The sequence below is a fragment of the Gossypium raimondii genome, chromosome 4, assembly GCF_025698545.1.
Source record: "Gossypium raimondii isolate GPD5lz chromosome 4, ASM2569854v1, whole genome shotgun sequence".
Taxonomy (NCBI): domain Eukaryota; kingdom Viridiplantae; phylum Streptophyta; class Magnoliopsida; order Malvales; family Malvaceae; genus Gossypium; species Gossypium raimondii.
The window spans coordinates 16329274-16336077 of NC_068568.1; the positions used below are offsets into that span (position 1 = coordinate 16329274).

General features: G+C 32.8%; 1 non-coding gene across 1 annotated transcript; it reads left to right on the forward strand.

The window, feature by feature from the left end:
• The first annotated feature begins 1077 nt into the window (after positions 1 to 1077).
• Positions 1078 to 1184, forward strand: LOC128040746 (small nucleolar RNA R71). The gene has a single exon (XR_008195552.1). It is a non-coding gene; the product is annotated as a small nucleolar RNA R71 (small nucleolar RNA).
• The last annotated feature ends 5620 nt before the right edge of the window (positions 1185 to 6804 follow it).

A 6804-nucleotide genomic window follows, 5' to 3' on the forward strand; every position in this document is an offset into this window, starting at 1 on the left:
GAATAGTAAAACTCTCTAAATCTTTAAGCTTGTTGGGTAGTTTATTTTGGAGAATGGCCGAGCAATCCTCATTAAGCTCCACAGTTGACAAGTTGTCTAGCTTCCTTTTATTTGTTAACAACTCTTTTAAAAATTTTGCATATTTGGGCATCTATGAAAGAATTTCAACAAAAGGTAAGTTAATATGCAATTTTTTTTAAAAGCTCAAGAAATTTACCATATTGTTCTTTTATGCGGTCTTGCTTCAATGCTGCTGGATATGGAATTTATGGTATGTATTCTCTAAACACCGACTTATGCTCTTCCTTTCCTCAACCCCATCATTTTTCTAAACAGTTTCTAAATTTATCTTCTTTTCAAGCTAAACTAACCCTTCCGGTTACTAGGTAAGCTAGTTTACTGTCTTTTCGAAACTAGTTTAGCAAGTTGTCCAATCTGATTTTCAAGCTCTTGAATCAATGCTTGCTGATCTTTCAAAGTTGTCTCAGTGTTTTGAAATTGAGTTTTGGACACCGAAATAAATTTAGTTAATATCTCCTCAAGGTTTGGTTTCATTTCTTGCTGATAAGGTTGCTGAAAACCCGGAGAGGGTGTGACCTTTGATTTCCTTAACCACCCAAAGAAAAATTTGGATGATTCCTCCATCCTGGATTATAGTTATTATTTTAGGGGTTAATTTGAGGTCTAGAATTGTTACCCATAAATTTGACTTGCTCATGCTCCATGTTAGAACAGAAGGGTAAACATTCTGAATTAATCATTCCCACTCCATTTGCATCGCATTGTACTATCGGATTTACCTACTTAGAAAAATTCAAACCATCAATTTTCTTACCAAGAGCTTCAACCTGATTTGCTAACATAGAAACCTCATCAATATTAAAAACACTGACTATTTTATTCAGTTTCGTTCTCATGACTTGTCATTAATAGTTATTCAATGACATCTCCTTAATAAACTCTTAAGTTGCCTCAGATGTCTTATTATTCAATGTTCCGCTAGTTGTTGCATCAATCAGTTGCCTAGTCGAGGGATTCAAACCATTGTAAAAGGTTTAAACTTGTAACTACAAAGGTAACCCATGATGAGGACACTTTCTCAAAAGACTCTTATATTTCTCCTATGCATCACATAATGTCTCCAAATCAATTTGATCAAAAGAAGAGATGTCATTCCTCAACTTAGCTGTTTTAGCCGGTGGGAAGTACTTCAACAGAAACTTTTTAGTCATCTGATCCCAAGTAGTGATAGAAGCCCGTGGAAGTGAATTCAACCACTATTTTTCCTTCATACTCAAAGAGATAGGAACAACCGTAAGCGTTTGACATCATCAGACACGCCATTAATCTTAAATGTGTCGCAAATATCTAGAAAGTTAGCCAAATGAACATTCAAATCTTCATCTTGCAACCTATCAAACTGAACATATTGTTGTACCATCTGAATTGTGTTCGGCTTTAGCTCAAAATTATTTGTAGCAATAGTTGATTTGAAGATACTCGATTCAACCCCAATCATGGTAGGCTTAGCATAATTAAACATAGTACGAAGACCATAAGGTGCAAGAGGCTGTTGATAATTTTGATTATTTTCCATCTCCACAGTAATATCATTTTCCTCTTGATCGTCTATTAAAATCTGTTGATCTTACTTTGCTTCTCTAACCATTGTATGATTTCTGTGACCAATCTTTTCAATTTCACTATCAAACACTAACGGTTCTAACGGGTTTTCTCCAGTTATAAACTAAAAGAACCTGTCAGAATCAAACAAACAAAAAAAATTAGAATGAAAATTAAAAACAAAAAATAAAAAGGGCTAAATTAATAGAAATAAAGTTTTTCTAATATTTTAGTCCTTGGCAATGACAAAAAAACTTGATGCAGTCGTAAACCAACTAAAAATCTAAAACAAGTGCACCTATTAATTAATAGTATAGCTACAGTGAGCAAATATATCGTTCCCATGAAGATTAAAAGTACTAGTTATTATCGTCTTTCTATTATTTAACTGATTAATTCGAGTGATTAATTAAAACTAAAATGAACTAAATTAATTAACTATGAACGCGAAAAGAACAAATCAAGAAAATAACCGATTAAAAACCAAAAAGAAAAATAATACCCAAGAAAGAATTCTCCTAGATTTCATCTGTCATTATCGATCTAAATTACGCAATTTCTTCACTTAGTATCTTGATCCGTAGAAATCCTTAAATTATGCTAATATCTCTCTTCAAGAATAAAAACAACTGACTCTAGGTTGATTAATTGAATATTCTATGACGACTCACTCTTATCTTCTTATTTTTGTCATATATAAGTCTCAGAATGCTCGAAAAACCCTAAAAATCATATTTTTCCGCTGTTTGGAGTGCAACTCATGAAATCGACACGGCCTGCCACATGGTCGTGTGGTAGCCCGTGTGGCTCACACAGCCGTGTGGAATGGTCTAGGTTGTGTGGCTTTTGTAACTCGCTTCGATTTTCTGATTTTCATTTGTTTTTCGCTTCTTTTATTCTCAAATGCTCTCTTAAGTATAGAAACATGAATTTAAAGGATTAAGAGCATAAAATTCACCATCAACATTGAATAATCACCCAAAAACACAATAAGAATGAGATTAAAACATGTTAATTTTAGCACCTATCATGTGCCAACACAAGGTTTGCCAAGAGAATCCATTGATTGGCAGGTTCTCCACAGCGACCACGCCAAGATTTATAGATTAGTAACCTATACTTTGCCAAAAGAAGAACCTTCAACTAGGTCTTTACAGACTTACCTGATTAGCCAAATAATCTGCCAATAATGGCACGACAACCAACACTAACTTAACTTGTCGGATAGGGCATAAATCAACCTTCCTTAGCTTATACTTTAGCCAACAATCCGCCCACACAAACCACCAACTTGGAAAATACGTTGGGTGGGGTGTTACAATACCCAACAAATACAGCATCAATAGTTTTAGATCTGATAGTGCTCTTTTTAAAAGCAGGCAAACTTGCTTTTGCTAAGCACCTCTACACTTTCAACTATTACAAATTAGGGGCATAACTTTTCCACAATTCATATGGGGTATAGTTTATTTTTTTATGAGGCACTTTATTAAGAATATGGTTTGTAGAAAGTACGACCTCCCCCCTCATACTGTCAGGTAAACCAAAACTTAGGGGTAAAACATTCATAATTTCTTTTAGATTTCTATTTTCCTTTCAGCTATTCCATTATGTTGTGGGAAATAGGGAGCAAAAAAAAAAACTCATAATATCGTCTTTTTTAGAAACCTCTTTAAGAAAATTAATGTCATATTCACCACATCTATCGGATCTAAGACATTTTATTCTCCTATCAAACTGGTTTTCTACTTCTGCTTTATAAAAAAGAAAACTTTTACTAGTTTCATCTTTTGATATTAGAAGATAAACATTTGTATATCTAGAGTAGTCATCCACAAAGTCTATATAGTAGCATTTTCCACCCTTGCTCTCTAAGTTTTTAAAGTCTACTAGATCAATATGAACTAACTCTAAATGTTCAGTCTTCCTATCAAGAAGAGTTTTTAAGGAAGGTCTAGCATGCTTGGTTTTAACATAGATTTCGCATTTATTAAAGCTACTACTATCTAGATTAGGGAGCATATTCATTTTTATGAGTTTTTATAGAGAATGAATATTCACATGACCTAATCTAGCAAGTCACATGTCAAGGATTCAATAATATAAGCATAAGTGATGCCTTTATTATTATTAAGCATAGTCTCAATCACAAATAAACCTCCACTAAGATAACCTTTCTCAACATAATCTCCATTACGGGAAAGTACAAATTTATTAGATTCAAAGACTAATTTAATGTTTACCTTATTTAGTAATCCACCACTGATCAAATTTCTACGCAGCAGATACATAAAGAACATTATTTAATGCTAATTTTTCTATAAAATGGTGTTGAAAGTGATAAGTAGATAAAAGTTACGTATCACTTAATAAAAAACAAATTCAATTTATTTTATTTAATTACTTATCACTTAATAAATAAAAATTTTATTTTATTTTATTTTATTTTAATATTATATTATCTTTTAAATATTTTACGTTTACTCTTTATCTACTATTCATTTTTTGAATATTCTTTTAATCATTCTCGTTTTATTCGAAAATAACATCAATATTTGAATTGAAATATCTATATAATTTATTCCAAATATTTTATATGTATATTCCAATATATGTATGTTCAAGGTCAGAACATTCGGACTACTTGGACAATGATTAATCAATTAATGGATATGGAGGGCAATACCTGGGATAGGGAGCTTATTCATAAGTTATTTGATGATAATACAGCGGATAGAATTCTATCCATTCCCATTTCTGAAAGTAGGTCGGAGGATATTCTGGTCTGGAAGTATGAAGGATCAGGGATTACACGGTGAAGAGTGGTTATCGGGCCCTTATGACAGATGTGTTACATAGTAGTTCTAATTTATCCTCTACAGATGAGGAATACAAGAATTTCTACACAGATTTGTGGTCACTTAAAATTCCTCAGAAAATTAAAATACATGTGTGGAGGCTGTTTAATAATTTGGTGCCTCACTTTTGTAATCTGGCGCGCCGAGCTCTGGGTGGGGAAAAAGTGTGTCCACTATGTACGGTTGATCTGGAGAATTCTGAGCACTTATTGTGGTCTTGTGAGGTACTGCAGAATATATGGGCCATGTTGCACGTTCGGCTTCCTCCGACGGATGCTTCACTGAGCCAAAAGGACAAATTTGTTAAAACATTTATAGAAGCTGATGTCCGCCATAAAAATATCATAGCTATTTCATTATGGAGTAACTGGTTTCATAGAAATAAGCTTGTGCATGAAGTGGTCAAAGTTTCGAGGCATGAAATGGTGGGTTTTATTAGAGGATATGAACAGGAAACCTGGCTGAGCCATGAGAACCCCTGCTTTATTACCGGATCTGAGATTAATGAATTGTGGAGGCCTCCGGATGTGGGTATTATTAAGATTAATTTTGATGCATCTTTTATCAAAGAGAAGGGGTTAGCCACTACAGCAGTTCTTGCTAGAAATTATAAAGGTGATGTTATTGGGGCAGAGACTTATCTGTTTGAAAACATTTCAGACCTTTTTGTGGCGGAGGCACGGGCTTGTGAACGTGCTTTAATATTTGCGAGAAACATGCGTTTTCAGCGACTGGTTGTGGAAGGTGATTCCCTAACTGTTATCAAAACCGTCAGGAGAAATGAAGCGGATAAATCGATTATTAGACCGATTATATGCCATATCAAACAAATGAACAGTTTTTTTACAGAGATTACATACTCTTTTGTGCATCGTGCGGTTAATGAGGCAGCCCACGTTCTGGCGATGGAAGGTCGAAGAAGAGGCGATTGTGGGAGTTGGGATGCCGATGTACCGGAGTTGGTTCGGTTGGTGGTGTGGAAGGATCGGTCAAACTGGGAACAGAGGGCTTAAGTATGTTGATGTTGGTGCTTTGATTTTTTGGAGAAGGTTCGTTGTAATCTCCAGGTTTCTTCAAAGCTTTGCTCCCTTTTCGTTTTATTTCCTTTATTACTGAGCTTGAGGAGAGCAACCGGGCTGGTCATAGGGATTGAAAAGTCGATGCTGCTGGTTTTGGCGTTTCATCTTGCTTTTTCTTTTCTTTTATTTTGGACGATACTATCTATGCTTTGTTTTATGAGGGACAACTGTTGTTTGTCATTTATTATTGTCTTTGTGTTAGAGACTTTTTTTTTAGTTTTTGCCAGCAATGCTATTGAATAAGAACCAGTCTATTATTACAAAAAAAAAGGTTTAGAATTTGTCATTTAAAATATGCTAACAGGATCTCAAAAGCCCTTAGTAAAAAAAAAAAACCAATTAAGCTATTAGAGAGAAAGCGCATCCAATTAGGTTTTCGGTGAAAAAAAATCAATTAGTTTTTTTGGTTAATGGAAATTGTTAACTGATTTCACCATTAAGAGATGTTGATGTGATTAATAGAAGTAATTAAAAATTGACATGTGCCATGCCACATGGATAAGTATATTGTGTGGCATGTCAAGTCAATAAAAAAATTTTAAAATTTATTTAAAAATTACTAAAATGCACGTTTAGAATGAATCTAAACAAATGAAAGTTCAAGTACATCTAAATGTGGACATTCATTTATCTATATTCATTCTAAAGATGATTTAAAATACCATAAAAATTATTAGAAATTGAAAATAGTGAATTTATAAAAATTATTAAAATATATCAAAATAATCAATTACGATGAAAATCACAATAATTAAGGAGTAAAATGAAACTTGGCACTTATATGTTACAAATATCAATTCAAGCATTAGTTTCATCCATTATTATCAAATTATTGCTCAAACTTTTAAACATTTTAATTAAAATTTTAAATATTAATATTATATCAATCAAGTCTTTCATTAGCTTAATCGACATTTTAGACATTAAATGTCAATTCAAATATGACGTTCATGTATGAATCAAATTATAAATATGCATATATCTATCATACAGTATTGAAAAAATAATGTATTACCAAAGAAAGAAAATGTCAATAAAATTTAAGAAATTTTTGAACATGGAAAATTCAAACTATTTATTTCAATAAATAAACACATAATTATAAATGGATTTTATTTTAGGATAAGATGGGAATAAATTTGTGGGAGATGAGTGTGTAACACAAATGGCAATTCATGGTCAACCTATTTGCACCTTTTTTTAGAGTTAAAAGTTAAAGCGTTGAGACTTGTATGGCTCCACTT